The sequence below is a fragment of the Schistocerca cancellata genome, chromosome 12 (assembly GCF_023864275.1).
Source record: "Schistocerca cancellata isolate TAMUIC-IGC-003103 chromosome 12, iqSchCanc2.1, whole genome shotgun sequence".
In the NCBI taxonomy this organism is placed as follows: Eukaryota; Metazoa; Arthropoda; class Insecta; order Orthoptera; family Acrididae; genus Schistocerca; species Schistocerca cancellata.
The window spans coordinates 38,715,728-38,737,204 of NC_064637.1; positions in this window are offsets into that span (position 1 = coordinate 38,715,728).

Genomic DNA, 21,477 nt, shown 5'->3' on the forward strand with positions numbered 1-21,477 from the left:
ATCGTTTCTACGTCTTCCGTTAACTATACGTGGTTAACATTATGAAGACAATTAATAAAATTTGTGAAATACAACTTTGTTTGCGTAAAACATAATGATGTTCGAAGTCGCCAGTTTGTCCACGACAAACGACTTTCAACAACTTATTATATGCATAATTGTTGCAACTGATGGGCGGGAATTATATATATATATATATATATACAGGGCGTTTCAAAAAGAAAGAGCAGATTTCAAACATTTATTTCTCAAAAACTACAAATGATAGAAACACAATTCCAACGGTCCTTCACTCAATATGAGTACCAAATGTTACACAACAAATATCAAAACTGTACCTCAATATGAGCACCATTTGTTACACGACAAATATCAAACCGGTATCTCATTTCTTGCCACACACGACGCAACTGGTCTTTAGTTACCGAATTCACGGCCGCAACAATTCGATGTCGTACCTCTTGAAGAGTAGCGGGCATAGGTGGGACATAAACACAGTCCTTTATGTACCCCCACAAATAAAAATCGCAGGGAGTAAGGTCTGGTGACCTGGGAGGCCACAGACGATGACATTGATCTTGTGCTCCTGCTCTTCCAATCCACCGTCCTGGAATGGTGTTATTTAGGTACCGTCGTACAGGTTCAGAGAAGTGTGGTGGGGCGCCATCTTGCATGAAGATGAAGTGATTTGAATCTTCCTGAAGTTGAGGAAATAGCCAGTTTTCTAACATGTCCAGGTAAATGGTTCCTGTGATAGTTTTCTCCATGAAAAAGAAAGGTCCATAAACTTTGTTTACCGAAATTGCACAAAAGACGTTAACCTTTGGTGAGTCTCTTTCATGTTGAATAACGTCCCTCGGAGTTTCACTCGCCCAAATTCGTACGTTATGCCGATTAACTTTACCAGAAATGTGAAACGTTGATTCATCTGAAAAAATTAATCGTTCGGCAAAATTGTCCTCTTCCATGTCCTGTAGAATTGCAGTTGAAAATTCGAACCTTTTGTTGTGGTCGTCAGGACGCAATGCTTGCAATAACTGCAGTTTGTACGGCTTCATGTGCAGACGGTTACTCAGAACGCGCCATACCGTTGTTTTAGACATGTTTAGTTCGTGACTTGCCCGTGTCGTGGATTTTCTAGGGCTCCTTTCGTAAGCTGCACGGACACGCTCGACATTTTCATCCGATGTGCGTGGACGACCCGTGCTTTTTCGCTTGCAGATGCAACCATCTTCTACGAATCTGTGATGCCACTCATAAATTTGCTTATGACGAGGCGGCTGTTTGTTGAATTGACGGCGGAATGCACGTTGCACACCAACAATGGACTCTAACTTTGCAAATTGCAGCACACAAAATGATCGTTCCTGTGGTGTCGTCGCCATTTTCCTACAAACAAACGCCAGCGCCACTGCGGATTTGCATGGAACTTCTGCGCGGACCATTGAAAAACTTTGAACCTTTCTCTGACAAGAAACGTTTGAATTGTGTTTCTATCATTTGTAGTTTTTGAGAAATAAATGTTTGAAATCTGCTCTTTCTTTTTGAAACGCCCTGTATATATATATATATATATATATATATATATATATATATATATATATATATATATATATATATATATATATATATGTGTGTGTGTGTGTGTAAATATATATTTTTGAATTACAAAAAACAAATACTAAAAATTGGTTGAATGGTTCGGGATACGATCCGGCGATCTTCGGATTACGAACCCGAGCGCTTACCGCTGCACCACGACGCTGCAGACAATTTCTACTCTTAGAGAGTATTTCACCGCGACAGTTTCTTTTAACTGTCGATTTTCTCAACAACGGCTGAGAAGTGCATCTTGGTGCTTTGCCACATTACACCTCTGGCCATGAGCTTTTATTATGCGCAGTATGAACCGAATCTGAATTTCACAATTGGCGGCCTCCCCTTGGCAGTACATTATATAACCTCCAAGGTTACAACCCTGCAGGATACCAGCTGGCAAAGCGCTGCAGTGTATAAACACTGGATGAAAGTGGCAACAATTGCATGTCTAGCAAAGAAGCTTCGAGAAAACTCACGGAATGACATCTGTATCTACATCTACAAACCGTGAGCCACTTTGCGGTGGGTGGCGGAGAGTATTTTGTGTACTACTGACGCTTTCTTCTTTTTCTGTCCCAGCTGCGTATGGTTTGCGGGAAGAACGATCGCTGGTAAGCCTTCGTGTGGCCTCTAATGTTTCTAATTTTATCTTGATCTTCTTTTCGAAAGATATACGTAGGAGCAAGCAATGTATTGGGCTGGTTTTTCGAGGCCCATACACTAGCGGAATTTCAATAGTAGATCATAGTGTGATACATAACGCCGGGCGCAGTGACCGAGCGGTTCTAGGTACTTCAGTGTGGAACCACGCGACCGCTACGGTGGCAGGTTCGAATCCTGCCTCGGGCATGGATGTGTCTGTTGTCCTTTTAGGTTGGTTAGGTTTAAGTAGTTCTGAGTTCTAGCGGACTGATGACCTCAGATGTTTAGTCCCATAGTGCTTACAAGGGAACCTCCCCATCGCACCCCACTCAGATTTAGTTATAAGTTGGCACAGTGGATAGGCCTAGAAAAAACTGAACACAGATCAATCGAGAAAACAGGAAGAAGTTGTGTGGAACTATGAAAAAAATTAGTAAAATAGACAAACTGTGTAGTCCATGCGAAGATAGGCAACATCAAAGACCCTGGGAGTATAGGAGCGCCGTGGTCCCGTGGTTAGCGAGAGCAGCTACGGAACGAGAGGTTCTAGGTTCAAGTCTACCCTCGAGTGAAAAGTTTAATTTTTTATTTTCAGTTTATATGACAAACTCTAATGTTTACATCACTTTTTTGGGAGTGATTATCACATCCACAAGAAAACCTAAATCGGGCAAGGTAGAAGAATCTTTTTACCCATTCGGCAAGTGTACAAGTTACGTGGGTCGACAACATATTCCTGTCATGTGACGCACATGCCGTCACCAGTTTCGTATAGAATATATCAGATGTGTTCTCCTGTGGAGGAATCGGTTGACCTATGACCTTGCGATCAAATGTTTTCGGTTCCCATTGGAGAGGCACGTTCTGTCGTCTACTAATCGCACGGTTTTGCGGTGCGGTCGCAAAACAGACACTAAACTTATTACAGTGAACAGAGACGTCAATGAAGGAACGGACAGATCATAACTTTGCAAAAATAAAGAAAGTAAAATTTTCAGTCTAGGGAAGACTTGAACCAAGAACCTCTCGTTCTGCAACTACCCACGCTAACCACGGGACCACTGCGCTCCTCAGCTCACGTTCTCCTTGATGTTGCCTATTTTACGCATGGACTACTCAGTTTGTATATTTTACTAATTTTTTTCATAGTTCCACACAACTTCTTCCTGTTTTCTCGATTGATCTGTGTTCAGTTTTTCAAGGCTAATCCACTGTGCCAACTTATCAATAAATCTGAGGGGGGTGCGATGGGGAGTTTCCCTTGTTAGAGCCATTTGAATCATTTTGAATCCAATACTGACAAGCAGTGTGTAAGTATTGCTCGAACACGTATTTCGTAAGCTACCTACCTTCTTTATTGACACACTACGTTTACTGACGATCTGACGTTTGTTCGAATGAATCTCAGTCTGGCATCTACACCAACCAGGATTAATTTTATGTAGTCGTCGTACTTCAAATCGCTGTCTACGCATACTCCAAGACGTTTTATGAGAGTAACTGTTTCCACCGATTGTTCTGCAATCGTGTAATCGTAGAATAACTAGTCGTTCTGTCTACGTATACGCATTGCGTCACATGTGTTTGCACCAAGCGCCGATCTTTTGCACGTATACTTGCACTTCGATGAAATTTTCTACCATTGTGACCTCTCTCTATACAACAGCATCATCCACCATAAACATCATGGTACTTATGATGCCATCCACTAGGTCATATATATATATATATATATATATATATATATATATATATATATATATATATATATATAAACTTTTGCATTACCTCGGTTCCGAGAGTTCCGGAACCTGCACAGAAAATTGGAATAGAGATCAACATAAACATCATTTCGACCCTTTTTATTGCTCATGAAAACCACACATTGCATGTCGTACCACCATACAGCGAGACCTTCAGAAGTGGTGATCCACATTGCTGTACACACCGCTTCCTCTAATACCCAGTACCCCGACCTCTTGCATTGATGAATACCTGTATTCGTCGTGGCATACTATCCACAAGTTCATCAAGGCACTGTTGGTCCAGATTGCTCCACTCCTCAACGGCGATTCGGCGTAGATCCTACAGAGTGGTTGGTGGGTCACGTCGTCCATAAACAGCCCTTTTCAATCTATCCCAGGCACGTTCGGTAGGGTTCATGTCTGGAGAACATGCTGGCCACTCTATTCGAGCAATGTCGTTATCCTGAAGGAAGTCATTCACAAGATGAGCACGATGGGGACGCGAATTGTCGTCCATCAAGACGAATGCCTCGTAAATATGCTGCCGATATGGTTGCACTATCAGTCGGAGGATGGCATTCACTTATCGTACAGCCGCTACGGCGCCTTCCATTACCACCACCGGCGTACGTCGGCCCCACATAATGCCACCCCAAAACAGCAGGGAACCTCCACCTTGCTGCATTCGTTGGACAGTGTGTCTAAGGCGTTCAGCCTGACCGAGTTGCCTTCAAATACGTCTCCGACGATTCTCTGGTTGAAGGCATATGCGAAATTCATCGGTGAAGAGAACGTGATGCCAGACTTGAGCGGTCATTCGGCATGTTGCTGGGCCCATTTGTACCGCGCTGCGTGGTGTCGGGAGTGAAGTTGCGCATCACGCAGCCGACTGCGCACAATTTGAGTCGTAACACGACGTCCTGTGTCTGCATTATTCAACATGGTGGCGTTGCTGTCTGGATTTCCCTGAGCCACAATCCGTAGGTAGCAGTCGTGCACTGCTTTGGTTCACTCCAAAACGCCTGGACACTTCCCTTGTTGAGAGCCCTTCCTGGCACAAAGTAGCAATGCGGACGCAATCGAACCGCGGTATTGACCGTCTAGGCGTGGTTGAACTACAGACAACACGAGCCGTGTACCTCCTTCCTGGTGGAATGACTGGAACTGATCGGCTGTCGAACCCCCTCTGTCTAATAGGCGCTGCTCATGCATGGTTGTTTACGTCTTTGGGCGGATTTAGTGACATCTCTGAACAGTGAAAGGGACTATGTCTGTGATACAATTCCACAGTCAACGTCTATCTTCAGGAGTATTTTTTTTATTTTCGTTTTTTTTTTTTTTACGTGTGTAACAAAATTAAAAGAAGTGACGCTTGCCCTAGTGCAATGAACTGGTAAAAAAGCTCCAACAGATATGCAGAAACAGTACCTGCTGCATATGTGGATGAATACACTTTTGCTCTATGCTAGTGTAGCGCGCCACATGTTTAGGTCACTACACATTTGAAAACAAAATCGCTATGCGATGATGTAAGATGCCACAAAGATTCTAGACGTAGTAGCTGGTAGCATGAAATTAGTTATTTTAATTTCAAAGCAAAAGAAAACTGAGATGAAACTTTTATATTATTCCAGAATGATATTTTCACTCTGCAGCGGAGTGTGCGCTGATATAAAACTCCCTGGCAGATTAAAACTGTGTGCCGGACCGAGACTCGAACTAGGGACCTTTGCCTTTCGCGGGCAAGTGCTCTACCAACTGAACTACCCAAGCACGACTCACGCCCCGCCCTCACAGCTTCACTTCTGCCGGTACCTCGTCTCCTACTTCCAAACTTTCCAGAAGCTCTCCTGCGAACCTTGCAGGACTAGCACTCCTGAAAGAAAGGATATTGCGGAGACATGGCAGAAGTAAAGTTGTGAGGACGAGGCGTGAGTCGCACTTGGGTAGCTCAGATGGTAGAGCGCTTGCCCGCGAAAGGCAAAGGTCCCGAGTTCGAGTGTCGGTCCGGCACACAGTTTTAATCTGCCAGGAAGTTTTGTGTTATTGTGTCGAAATTATTAATTAGAAATATATATCTTAGATTACACCTAGAAGTGAATACAATTAATTGACACTACATTTACGTACTGCAGAAACTTCTAAAACTTGTTAAAACGCGACTCAGTTGGATGTAGACTTTTCATTGTGAATTTTTTGTCCAGTCTAATTGTTCTGTATGAATACCTCTAGCTTCTCATACACGTGCAGCTAATAACGTTTATTTAATTTGAACAGTAGTTCCAGCTGACTGTGTATGTTTGTAACGTTTCGTCCTGTATCTCCGATGTGCGTTGCTAATGCTCATCTGTCACATGTATTGTGTGGGAAGGCGTAGATGTTTCCTTTAGACCGGACACTCAAGTTCCGTCTAGTTTGCGCTGTACAATAACCAGGTCATCCAGTATAGATTTCAGAACGTAAATGTATGTTACGTTCGCTCTCTATGTTCTGAGGTAACCTGCGCTGTAACGTGTTGTTGGAAAAAATCTTTGTGATTTTATTGCTTTCATATAAGTTTCCAATTATTTGAGAAATGTGTATCAAATAGAAGACGCACAGGGAAATATTCGAAACTGACGAGTGTTTCTTTCTGTTTCAGGTAAGGCCGCCAACACGCAACCGAGACACCGATATGTCAGTGACGTAAGTTAATAGTGACACATTACAACGTACAAGGAAGGTCCCATGTATCTTGCCCATTCAAATGGTGATGCGCGACGCTTTCATGTTACCATCTGATCAGACTCGGCACATGACATGTCACTGCAGTCCCTTACAAAGGCTCTCTTCTTTTCTGTCTGGCTTCGTCTGTGCATTTTAAATTAGCAATATCTGCTTTGCGGATTCTCTCTTTATCTATTTGCACCAAGGGTTTTGCAGTATTTCCACTAGATTTTATGCCCAATAAGTCTAAAACATCCAGTTTTCTAATTACACCGTCAGTGAAGCATAAAATAGCATCATAAATACCAAATTTGAAGGTTGTAAGCTGAACAAATACAGTTTTCGGTAACCGGTTCCAAATGACAGAATTCACACATTCATTTAAATTTTGGGTTTTCCCATGAAGACATTTCTTCAACAAGGTATCTTTACAAAGGTCTCTAAATATGGGTTACGGATGTAGGTAAAGAACGTTTGTGGTCGTATCTGGCACTTCTCCTGTACTTGCAACAAGTGTCAGGATCATTCGGGCAAAGACCGTGCACTGGATTTTCATTTGTGCAAAGCTTAAGAAAAAAGATAGCCCATACAGCTTTTTTTCATGTTTTCTAAATTCCCTACATTTCTTCTTATGCCCAAGCCATAATAATTACGTAATCTATCTATTTCAACGTTTGTCAGGCGACCTTTACCACCGATCTTCTTACCATCTTCCAATACTTGACTTTTCCTTCAACAATCTTCTCAACCTGGACCCCATTCTCTTCTGGACATGCCCAATGCACTCTAATTTAGAAATTTTGACATTACGACCATAGGGTTGTTCTGCACACACCCGGTCATAAGCCTTGCTGTCACCGTCTCCAGAGAGCGGCAGGAAAACCATCGCATCTCACGAAAAAATTGTCGTATTTATATAAAACGAAAACTGTTTCACGCAAGAAAGGGATTTCAAATATGCTAAAATTTAAAAATCGTTTTTTTTAAGGCCACTTGCCCTCTATCTCCCCTTAAAGCAGCTTTATCAAACCCCGAAGGTCTTCTTGAGCGTGGAGGGTCACTAACGTCAAAATAGTCCTACAAACGAGAAAACAATTTTCTTGCCGTGCTATGTGCAGTGGCATTATCCGCATACACGGCGCAAATGTTTCTGGCTGCCTCCACAACTATCGCCATTCTACTGAACATAAGAATGGCTCGTTAAAGTTCCAATTTCTCCACTTGACGCTCCATTTCCTAGCGTCCATAGCTCCACTCACTATCTCCAGATGACAAATATGTAAACTCAAGTACCGACTGTGAACTGTAAAGAATGACAACCAATAAATAAACTCACAGCAATCGGAATACCAACCATGCAAAACAGAAATGCTACGAACTAATGCACCCACTTAATACACCTGAGGATACCAACCTACAGCAATAACTACTTCCAGCATAAAAGACCACACCTGAGATCCTCGAGTACTTCTGAGGATATCTGCAGACATAATTACTGTATGATTGAAAGTTAATGTAAATATTACAATGTTTACTGTAATTGAATACGATCGACAACAATAATTATTAACGTTTTAAGTCACTATTGCTACATATTCAGCCGCGATGTTGGCTGGAATACACATTGTCTTCGAGATTGTAGGTCCGTTGTTAACATTTTCGAGGGCTAAACATGGCGATATGCCCTTTTTTCCCTCATTTCCGCACACTTAGACGTACACTGTTGGATCAAAAGCATCCGGGCATCCCAAAATAATATGTTTTTCATATTAGATGCATTCTGCTGCCACCTACTGCCAGGTACTCCAAATCACCGACCTCAGTAGTCACTAGACATCGTGAGAGAGCAGAATGGGGCACTCCGCGGAAGACACGGACTCCGAACGTGGTCAGGTGTTTGTGTGTCACTTGCGTCATACGTCTGTACGCAAGATTTCCACACTCCTAAAAATCCCTAGGTACACTGTTTCCGATGTGATAGTGAAGTGAGAACGTGAAGGGACACGTACAGTTCAAAAGCGTACAGGCCGACCTCGTCTCTTGACCACAGAGACCGGCGACAGTTAAAGAGGGTCGTAATGCGTAATAGGCGGATATATATCCAGACCATCACACACGAATTCCAAACTGCGTCAGGATCCACTGCACTTAGGCGAGAGGTGAGAAAACTTGAATTTCATGGTCCAGCGGCTGCTCATAAGCCACACATCACGCCGGCAAATGCCAAACGACACCTTGCTTCGAGTAAGGAGCGTAAACGTTGGACGATTGAACAGTGGAAAGCGTTGTGTGGAGTGGCGAATCACGGTACAGAATGTGGCGATCCGATGGCAGGGGGTGTGGGTATGTCGAATGCCCGGTGAATGTCATCTGCCAGCGTGTGTATTGCCAACAGTAAAATTCGGAGGCGGTGGTGTTATGGTGTGGTCGTGTTTTAGATGGAGGGGGCTTGCACCCATTGTTGTTTTGCGTGGCACTATGACAGCAGAGGTCTACATTGATGTTTTGAGCACACTCTTGCTTCCCATTGTTGAACAGCAATTCGGGGATGGTGATTGCATCTTCCAACACGATCTAGCACCTGTTCATAATGCACGGCCTGTGGCGGATTGGTTTGGCGACAATAACATCCCCGTAATGGACTGGCCTCCACAGAGTCCTCACCTGAATCCTATGGAACACCTTTGGCATGCTTCGGAACGCCGACTTCGTGCCAGGCCTCAGCGACAGACGTCGGTACTACTCCTCGGTGCAGCACTCCGTGAAGGATGGACTGCCATTCCCAAAGAAACCATCCAGGACATGATTGAGCGTGTGCCTGCGAGAGTGGAAGCTGTCATCAAGGCTAAGGGTGGACCAACACCGATGTAGAGCGCCACGAACTTGTAAGTCATTTTGAGCCAGGTGTCCAGATACTTTTTATCACATAGTGTACATCCTGTTTCCGTCGCATCATCAGCTGCCTTACGTCTGGACCATTCTTGTTTCCTTTACACCGACAGAGATCACTTATGCAGTTACGGAAAGCTGCCACAAACCGTCATGGACATTATTCTGGTACGCTTCGTGTACTCGAATCTTCGCTTCATAGTGTGACTCGTGTCCTGAATAATGCAAGGTACAAAGTCAGTGAATCTCTCAAAATTTCTGTTACGTATACACTGATGGGAAAGAATAGCAGCACTAAGAAATAGTTACTGATTCAACCTGTCGCGTTGCCATTATGAACAGCATTCCAGGTGGTGTTTCCCACGGAGAACAACTTCTCCGTCATCGACAAAACATTGAAATAAACACGCAAGGAACAGAAATGACACTTTCATTCAAAGACAATAATTACGCTACCACATTCGAGAACGTTACTGATTGCATTACGCGTTCCCACGTTTCGGCATATGAGAATATGTCCGGCATTGTCGATGATGATCGTTTTCCTGTTCCACAGTTTACAGGGAGGCGAGACACAATGTTGCGGGGGTGCCAACCAATGAACGTTTTAGCAGGATACACCTGCGAGGTGCCGGGGCTAGCAGTGTATTTAACACTAAATTCTTCTAGAATCTACATATGTAAATGATGCTCTAAGCCCCCCCCCCCCCCTATTCTAACTCCGACTTTTGCTGTTGCACAAGGATTTAAAAAAATACGCGAACTGACTGTAATCAACCCTGCCAGTGGAGTAGAAAAGAGTTTGGCACCTGCAATAATTTAATTTGATAAATAAGTTAAATGAACGAAGGTTTCATTAGCATAGTGAGGAATGATAGGGTTGCTCTACCGATTAACAGAATGAAAGTTCTGTCCAAAATAACAATATGATTTATTAAGACTAAACACAAAATAATAAACAAAAACACATGAAACATTTACAATACATCAAATTGGCTCAAATTGGATACTCAAACAAACGCTGTGAATGTGAAGTTGTCCCTAAACTAGATAGTGAGGATTATGACGAAGTGGTATGTGGAGCCAATTCCTTGCAACTCAAATCTTAAGAGAAAACACATAGCCAACCCAACATTAATTGCTGCTACCCAAGACAGACAGAACAGAAAAAGACGAACAGGCGCGCTCTGCTGAGGTCTGATTATCACCTAGGAAAATCCATGTCTGCCGGTGCAGCGGATGTACATTACCAATCTGTCTTCTTGACTGCAAGAACACGATTTTGCGTACTGGAGGCGATGGCTGGTTGCTTCGACGTCCTCGACCGAAAGGCGAGAGCCGACTACCTAGAGCACCCGTACAGGCCGAACACACAACATTCCCACCCCCACGACAGTGGCCGTGGTTAAATGTTCCAATCAGCAACTCGAAAACCGGCGGAAAATTCCACTCTATTGCCAGAGCACTACCATTCCACCAATGGAGATTCTTGGCGCCAATTTCTGCGCTGATTTTGCTACGTCACGGAGCTATGCCCTGAGCTAGCCAATCACAGTTACTATTTTGCAGAAAGCGCGGGAATGTTCCCGCCACAACTGCCTGGGTACACAAGTTATTCCCACGCCTCGCTGGTAGCCCGCCAGAAAGTGTTTTCGCTAAGTTTCTGCGAAGTAACGGAACGTCTAGCCCAGCCGCTACTTCAGACCCCTCCGGGCGTGTCTTTTGACAATGTCGGCGTCTGCAAAGCATTCACTCGACTTCCTCACACCCGTCGGCTTAACCCTTTCCAGATCAGAAGAGCCCGCCTGTCACCGGACCACCCGGGTGACGAGAGACGCTGCGTGGGAAGTCCGCGTGTGAAGGAATAGCAACTTTCCACCGCATGCAATTAGAGAGGAGAATCGTAAGATAGAAATATGAGAGGGGGCTCATGCCACCTCTCACACCCACTAGTCAACTTTACTGGAACACTGTACTCGCGCCTTTTCAGGAGTGTAGTCAGCCGTGACTTCATTTTTATGGGTGCTAAAGCGCGACCGCGGAAAACAAAAAAGGCTCTGAGCACTATGAGTCTCAACATCTGAGGTCATCTGTCCCCTAGACTTAGAACTACTTAAACCTAAGGACATCACTCACATCCATGCCCGAGGCAGGATTCGAACCTGCGACCGTAGAAGCAGCGCGGTTGCGGACTGGAGCGCCTAGAACCGCTCGGCCACCGCGGCCGGCCCGCGGCGAACAGCGCAGGTGCAGGAGCACTTGCAACGAGAGAATTTCCGGCAAATGGACTGTCCCGGCCGTTCACCTTGACTTATATAACATCGAGTACGTGTGGGATACTTCGAAGAGAGGTTCGGAAGCATGTCCACATGCACCAACTGCTAGGAGTTGAAATGTTTCCCGGACTGCAGCCTACATCTTCCAACGATATTTTTGCTGACAACCATTCAGCCAGCTTCAGGTGGGGTTCACACTGAAAAAAATTATCTAATGATGGCTGACTCGTTGTCAGCAGAAATATCGTGGCAAGACTGTGGGCGTCATTCCATTGCAAGCCCGAAACCTCGTGGAATGAATGTTTCGAATGCTTTTCTCTCATCAGTGTAGCGATTACCGTTGTGCCTGCCCCTGAGTGTCCCGCCATCTTACAGTGGCTGGCTTTGCCCCTTATGACGGTTCAGAGGTGATTCCTGCCCCTCTTCCCTACTGTCTTCCCCCCCTCCCCTTCCCCCTTATTAACAACGTGACTGTCAGCTTTCGGAGTAGCCAATCTATCAGCGGGGCTCGCAATTTCCCCCGGCAGTCGGACACCGCCTGCCTCCCCCTACCCCCTCTCACCCCCTCTACCCACCCCTGGCTGTCTTTATTAAAAACGCTGAGCGCCGGCCGTCAGACCGAGCGCTGTGGACGTACAGTGGCTCTGATCTGCTCTGTTCTGTCCCGACAGGTGTTTCCCACTGCGCGCCCAATCAGCGCTCCTTCATCCCGGCAAACTCGCCTCCACGTCGGCAGGCGATTGCTTCTCTTGTCGCCGCTTGTCTTCACACGGGGTCCCACATCGATAAAATTCGCGCGCTGTAGCTCTATTGTATCTCATACAGTAAAACTTACTCCATGTAGTTCAAAAAATAGCTACCGATTTTTTCATTATTTCCAGTAATAAAGTGAAAACACTGAAATTTAACGCACGACAGCACCAATTAATTCATGAAAACTGGGACATAGGACTTCCGTTTCGAACACCACCAGCGAGTAGCCTAACGGCGCGTTCACACATGCAACTACAGTGAAGCTACAAATGGCATACTGAAGTAGCGGATCTCCATGTGTGGAACCCTAGTTTTCAGTGACGCAACTTCTGTCATGCCACAAAAAGTTCAATAAAGTTCAATTCGCTTGGACCCTGAGATTCCACTAGCATTTCCGCGCCACTGGAAAGCATCATACGAGCGCTCCCTGGTAAAAAAAAAAAAAAAAAAAAAATGTTCAAATGTGTTTGGAATCTTATGGGACTGAACTGCTAAGGTCATCAGTCCCTAAGCTTACACACTACTTAACCTAAATTATCCCAAGGACAAACACACACGCCCATGCCCGAGGGAGGACTCGAACCTCCGGTGGACCAGCCGCTTTTCAAAAGACTAACATTCTATCGTATGTTTCCCTTTTCTTACGGAAGAAAATGTCAAAACAGTGCTTGGCAGGTACATTTTGCACGTTTTGGTACTAAAATAAAAACAACCCGATATTACTGTTAAATTTTATGTGGTACTAGGTGTGTGTGTGTGTGTGTGTGTGTGTGTGTGTGTGTGTGTGTTGGTGTTGTAACACCCCACCCGTCACTTAGCTGGTTTTGGTGTGTGGTGTAATTGGCTAACAGATCAACAGAGTGTGCAAAACTGCCGCAATATCGGATAACGCAAAAAAGTAATAAGGCCCTGTGACTCCTGATTGAACTGCGGTGGCAGTGTTGACATTAATTGGTTCAGAATTGATCCCTTTTAATTAATAAGGGGGTGCACATTGATGTTATATTCAACTATTGAACACCAGATGCAAATGTTGAACATAAAATTAATTAAGAAAGTGACTTGGGATTTCAGCTACTTGATTGAAAACAGATGCAGTCGATTAGCACAAATTTATTTTAACTCACGACCTTCAATCATCACATTGCATGACTCACCTAACAGGCAGTGGTAATAAACTGCGTCTGCGTGGAGTAAAGCGCGATACTTCAAAAGTAATTCCTATTGACTGACCCAGGCGTAATGCGAGGTGCGAGAAGATTTCTACAATACACAGCCCATGAAACCCTCGTGGAAACTTTGCCGACCTGATCCAACAAATAAATCAGTGGCCGGAGCCGGCTCAGTATCACCGAATACAGCGTGGCGGAGCGGCGTCGTTATGCGGACGTCGGCCGACCTCGTGGTGCTGTAAGGCTGCGCTCGTCTATTCACTCCTAGCTATCTTGCTCAGTACATAGCTGAACCAAAACTTTCTATCTCCAAGCTCAATCGTACCATTTGCCAAGTCCTAAACTGCAGAGATGCTCACTCTCTCTCTCAGGCAAGCTGAGTAAAGAACGCCACATCCGCACTCTAGGCAAGCTGGGAACGGAAGACCTCTACGGACACTTCTGCCAGTCCGCTCTTCGCCTCGGTTTCCCCTCCAGCAAAATCACTTACGCCAATTGCAGCGCAAGTCGCGTTAATTATGCATCACTTCCCAGCGCCGACCAATGCCTGCTCTGGGAAGTGAACAAATTCCCACAAAATTTCCCTTCCTCTCAACGTCTGTTGTTTAGCTGCTCCCAGGCCACCCATCAAGGTTAGTGTCTGCACAAACACCAATTTTTGCGGAATTCTAACTCCCAGGAGAGTACTTCAAATTCCTCGGTCCTACGTTCCCATCGGAGGGCGGCGTATTTCATGCTGTCGCTCTTCACTTGATTTACTTCAGGCTCTGTGGACCGTGAATTCAGCGTGAAGTTGCTATAGTCACGAACACGCATATTTTGACCTCTGTTGACTGCTCCACCGTAGCTTTGCACGGCTTTCTCGCATGTTACACAGAAAACTGGATGATGGACACTTATCAACAGGCATACAAAACTTCCTGGCAGATTAAAACTGTGTGCCCGACCGAGACTCGAACTCGGGACCTTTGCCTTTCGCGGGCAAGTGCACTTGCCCGCGAAAGGCAAAGGTCCCGAGTTCGAGTCTCGGTCGGGCACACAGTTTTAATCAGCCAGGAAGTTTCATATCAGCGCACACTCCGCTGCAGAGTGAAAATCTCATTCTGGAAACATCCCCCAGGCTGTGGCTAAGCCATGTCTCCGCAATATCCTTTCTTTCAGGAGTGCTAGTTCTGCAAGGTTCGCAGGAGAGCTTCTGTAAAGTTTGGAAGGTAGGAGACGAGGTACTGGCAGAAGTAAAGCTGTGAGTACCGGGCGTGAGTCGTGCTTCGGTAGCTCAGATGGTAGAGCACTTGCCCGCGAAAGGCAAAGGTCCCGAGTTCGAGTCTTGGTCGGGCACACAGTTTTAATCCGCCAGGAAGTTTCATATCAGCGCACACTCCGCTGCAGAGTGAAAATCTCATTCTGGAAACAGGCATACAAGTTGTCCGTCTGTTTCCCGGTACACCAGCATGGGGTCGACCACCTACTCACTGTCACTCATCTTAAGGCGGCTGGAGGCCGCGCCCCGTTACCGCTTTCTCAGAGCTTGAGCCGCCCTAAGCTGCCTATTGTCGCTTCCCTTCACCGTTCCCCAGCCGGCCACGGTCAATTCCGAATACTTCCCAGGGGTAAACTAGCCTCCAGTAAATCGACGCATTTACACAAAGTTTTCATGTCGTGTGTATTACTTTAAAACCATCACCCAACATTGATTATTCCAATATGTCCATACTACAAGATGCATTGTGCCTTGTCAGTAATTTTTGTTCAGCCCTACTGTTGGCTCAACATGAGTTAGGTGATCTTTAATGACTTCATGTAAGGGCCATAGTTCTTGCCATCTTACAGTGTGTGTGTGTGTGTGTGTGTGTGTGTGTGTGTGTGTGTGTGTGTGTGTATTAGTATACAGTATTTGCAAAACGATGATCTATTCCACAATCTTGAGAAATTTTTGGATGAACGAATAATAAATAAATAAATAAACTTAGTATCGAGTCAAAATATCGAGTTGTACAAACTTCTCCTCTTCCGAGACAATGTGTGTACGGTAGAAATTGTGCGTTGCAGACAGGAAATGTCGCCCCGAATGTGATATGCCACCTATGACAGAAAATATGAGTGTTACTCGGAACGCAGCAGGTTTTACAATACGTAGGTTACGCAAAATACCTTCTGTGGATGGTTAGCCACACAAACAGTACGCACTGTGGAACAACGCAGGAAGCAGCATTAGAGGTTTTATCGCTCCTCGCTACCCCGAGAAATCTGCGTCAGCTGAGCATAGTTTAGAAATCCGATACGGAATAAAATTTGACGAAACATTCGTCATGACTCGTACTGACCGCTTCTGCGATTGTGTAATTAAAGAAGCCACTGGAATAAAAATCACCGGTAACACCCTAAATAGATACGGTGGGCTGGAGCTCAACACGAGGTAGGACGCAGCGATCGCGTGGTTCAATCGGGCACATCGAACTTCCGAGACAACGTATGCCCGTATATGGCGATGCCGCTATGGTAGTGACGTCACAGACAGCAATTGTATATAAGGGACGTACCAACAATCCACTGGCAACCACACCAATGAGTCCTTGGCCGAAATCCCGAGTAATTTTAATCACTCGACACGGTTGTGAACCCGAGAACTTTTTATTCAGTGCAGAATTCGTAGCAGCCTGTGAGAACGGGAGCTCATAGAGTCGCTGCAGTACGCCACTAGCTGTGGCGCCACTTTAGTTGTGTGTGTGTGTGTGTGTGTGTGTGTGTGTGTGTGTGTGTGTGTGAGTGAACCCGGCTTAATGCTGCCTTTCAATAGTGTGGGGGGACGCTAGTGGCGTCAACTAAGTAGAAACGACTTCTAGTGGCATGGCAGAGAGCGGCATCTCTGCTGTGTCACCGCAGAAAGCTGGGTGTTCACACTTACGACTGCGGCGCTACTATTCCACGATATGTTGCGTCATTCTAGTTGCGTGTGTTTGTTCGTGCACGCCACGGAGGAACCCTGAAACGAAAATTGCTCCGTGTGATAAGCGCCTCGGACGGAGATATTGCAGCGCAGATTGGTGAAGGGGTTACGCAAACAACCGCCCACCCCTCGGTAGGCGGCGAGCGCAGACAGGTAACCGCCCCCACCACCGCCCCCGCCGCCTCCCGCGACGCCGCCTCTCACCTGGCGCAGCCCACCTGCCGGACGCTCGTTGGCGGGCGCCGAGCCGTGCGCTGCTCCCATTGGCCGACGCGGCAGGTGAGGCGCCGCGCGCCGCGTCCTGATTGGCTCGCGACAGGCAGGTGCGAGGGCAAGTCCGCCGCTCCCAGTCGCTCGCGCGCTGACACACTTCTCGGGGATACAAGCGGAGCTGCAGCAAGGCCAGCCAGTCATTGTAAACACAAGTCAGTCATCAGATAATCTCTACATAAGTGCAATGGTGTAGTTACGGTCTTCTGCAACTGTAATCAAAGTCTTACGAGGTGCATTCAAGTTCTAAGGCCTCCGATTTTTTTTTCTCCGCACTGGAAAGAGATAGAAACATGCGCATTGTTTTAAAATGAGGCCACGTTCATTGTCAATATGTCCCAGAAATGGCAGCACCGTACGGCAGACGGAATTTTACCACCAGCGGCGAGAATGAAAACTGTTTTAAATACTTATAATGGCGACGTTTTCCTTACTTGAACAGCGTGCAATCATTCGTTTTCTGAATTTGCATGGTGTGAAACCAATTCAAATTCATCGACAGTTCGAAGGAGACATGTGGTGACGGAGTTATGGATATGTCGAAAGTGTGTTCGTGGGTGCGACAGTTTAATGAAGGCAGAACATCGTGTGACAACAAACCGAAACAACCTCGGGGTCGCACAAGCCGGTCTGACGACATGATCGAAAAAGTGGAGAGAATTGTTTTGGGGGATCGCCGAATGACTGTTGAAAGGATCGCCTCCAGAGTTGGCGTTTCTGTGGGTTCACAATCCTGCATGACGACCTGAAAATGCGAAACGTGTCATCCAGGTGGGAGCCACGAATGCTGACGGACGACCACATGGCTGCCCGTGTGGCATGTTGCCAAGCAATGTTCACGCGCAACGACAGCATGAATGGGACTTTCTTTTCGTCGGTTGTGACAATGGATGAGACGTGGATGCCATTTTTCAATCCAGAAACAAAGCGCCAGTCAGCTCAATGGAAGCGCACAGATTCACCGCCACCAAAAAAATTTCGGGTAACCGCCAGTGCTGAAAAAATGGTGGTGTCCGGCGAGGGCGTAATCCTTACCCATTGCGTTCCAAAGGGCACTACGGTAACAGGTGCCTCCTACGAAAATGTTTGCAAGAACAAATTCCTTCCTGCACTGCAATAAAATCTGCCGGGAAGGGCTGCGCGTGTGCTGTTTCACCAAGACAACGCACCCGCACATCGAGCTAACGTTACGCAACAGTTTCTTCGTGATAACAACTTTGAAGTGATTCCTCATGCTCCCTACTCACCTGACCTGGCTCCTAGTGACTTTTGGCTTTTTCCAACAATGAAAGACACTGTCCGTGGCCGCACATTCACCAGCCGTGCTGCTATTGCCTCAGCGATTTTCCAGTGGTCAAAACAGACTCCTAAAGAAGCCTTCGCCGCTGGAATGGAATCATGGCGTCAGCGTTGTGAAAAATGTGTACGTCTGCAGGGCGATTACGTCGAGAAGTAACGCCAGTTTCATCGATTTCGGGTGAGTAGTTAATTATAAAAAAAATCGGAGGCCTTAGAACTTGAATGCACCTCGTATTAAGACTGAACGCGATTCGCTTTATTCTAAAGCATCTTCAGTGGTCACTGTAAATGTATGGTTCCTTTCTCTTACAGTTTTGTTTGCTAGTGAACAATTCGCATACTTTACTTACTGTAATAAATAGTATTAATTGTTGTCGTTTTTTGTCGTTCACTTAATTTTTCTTATTGCTCCATGTGTGTGTGTTGGATTGTAGCACAGAACACTTACACGGTTTCAAATATATTCACGTTTAGGTGTTGAAAAGAACCATTTTTACGTCACCGTTTCAGGTGTTCAGTTTTGCTGTTGCGGGATTTGTTCGTCTTTTGTTTGTTTGGAAGTGGTCTGCTATCGATCTGTGACTGTTTATATATTCCGACTAAAGTGTGTGTGTGTGTGTGTGTGTGTGTGTGTGTGTGTGTGTGTGTGTGTGCGTAAGATAAGTATTTTTTTGTAGCACTAGTCATTCAACATTTGCAGAACACCTCCGATAAGACGACTACTACCTTATCATTACAGAAAAGGACATGAAAATCGTCAGATTTAGCGACAAGAAACATGTCCTAAATCTACAAGAGATCTTCCAAATTCGAAAATCAATAATAGAGAAGAAACACATGGCCTGACAAAAATCAGGAACCAGACCATATTTAAACTAATAAAACATACTGTAGAGAGAGAACCCCGCGGACAAAAAAAGTGTCACCCCATTTCGAGGAAACAAGGCAATCAAATTACTGGACATAAAATAACACTTTGTATCCCAACGTGACATAGCAACAACTGAAGGGACCGAGCGAGGTGGCGCAGTGGCTAGCACACTGGACTCGCATTCGGGAGGACGACGGTTCAATCCCGCTCCCGGCCATCCTGATTTAGGTTTTCCGTGATTTCCCTAAATCGCTCTAGGCAAATGCCGGGATGGTTCCTTTGAAAAGGCACGGCCGACTTCCTTCCTCTTCCTTCCCTAATCCAATGAGACCGATGACCTCGTTGTCTGGTCTCCTCCCCCAAAAACAGCAACCCAACAACTGAAGGAAAATTTGTCCATTATTGGCAACTGAAATTTTGGGCAATGCAAAAACCAAGAGGAATAGAGCACTCTAAGTTTCAATGTTCTGCAACTTTCATAGCTCGTCTCAAGAAAGAATACGGAATGTATCGTAGATACATCGATGCTTTCATGACAGCCAGAGATGTACAGTCCAGTGTGTGTCAGGCTGGGGACAGTTTTGTCGAATAAGTAAACCAGGAGGCTGCAAGTTTCCAGATACAGCTACTCTGTATTTGGAACACCGATCGAAGCGGATTTCAGTAAAAACTAACTTTTGATGCGACACTAGTTAGAAAAGGAGAAAAGTTAACAGTTGCCTTGCTCCAGTCTGCACGCAATACAACTCACAGTTACGCAATAGATGTTGGACGTACAATGAGTGGACACATACTGAAACGTCCCCTTAGAAAAATTATACACGACTGTGCTTAAACAGACACACAATATTTTTAGCGCAACGCAATCTGACTTTCAAAAATCCCTACAAAAGAATGGCCCTGACTAACATTAACCTATACCTTTCACAAATCACTTACCTCACAAAAATCTTCATTACTCGAACTACTGCAATACAGCGAGCGCCACTACTGCCAGCTAAAAAGATTCAAACTACGGAAGGCACTAACTACTGATAGGGATAGTTAGCAAATGAAAGATTTTAATAGAGGGCAAACAATGTATTTACCTCAATAGTCATAATATATATAGCAGTTCATGACATCCATTCTTACAAATTTCAAAACTCCGCCATTTCTCTCCCACATCCACCACTGCTGGCGGCTCACCTCCAACTGCCAACGCTACGCGCTGTTCACAGCCAACTGCCCAACACTACAATGGCAGACAACAATGCAAACTGTCCACAGACTGCACACAGCACAGCCAGTGATTTTCATACAGAGCGCTACGTGGCGTTATCAATATAAAAAAAAGCTAAACAGCCTACTTACAATACTAAAACTGTATATTTGTCATCAGGCCCGAAAGTGAAAAGGCTATTGAAGAAAATCTTACACTATCTTCCACAAAACAAGTATTTGGAGGCTAGAACAAGTGGGAAAATGTCGAAAGACCATTTAAAATCGTTTTTCGTGAATGCTATTAGTGACATTCTTGCAAATAACCAGAAGTGTATACTACTTTGCGATTCTTGGAGTTCTCATGAGGAGACAACAATAGTAAATGATTAATTTGCGGGAAAGGTCATTATGCGTGATTAATCCGCCATAAAACAAAATATGTGGAGCCTATGGATGTATATTTCTTCCGGCAAAATAAAATACATGCAAGAAGGATAACAGGCTCTTTAAGAACTCGCTGCAGTGACTTTGACAGTGAGTTAGGAAGTACAGTTATCATCATGAAAAATGCATTCCATTGTTCATAACCAGCGATCCGGTCCAGTGCATCAGCCTATGCTTCAGTATACCTGGCAAGCGGCTGGGTACAATAGTTCCACCCATGTCACTGAGTTCAAGAATCTAATTCAAATCGCATTTGATTTTGCAGCTCAAAAACGTAATTCTGAAAATTATCGAAATATTGCTTTCGCCAGACTTCCCCATCCTAAACACAGTGGTACGTAAAGCTTCTAAATAATGTTGGAACACGTAATTCCTGTTCCAGCGGACAGACGTGTCTTATAAGAAGTGTGGAAAGTTACAGGATCTTCCAGGTTTTCGCATCGGAATTGATGATATTTGAGTTTCTGTAGCTACCAAAGAATAGAATAATAGAATAGCATAAGAATAGAATAAGACATCATGGAAACCAGAATAGCATTATTAGCTCGTCTCTAACCATAGAAATTTAGAAAGCATGCAATTGGGTTTTACTTGAGAAATTACAAAAATCTTTATCCTCTTGGCTTTGTTGTCCTGGAGAAGAGTACAGATGATGATATAG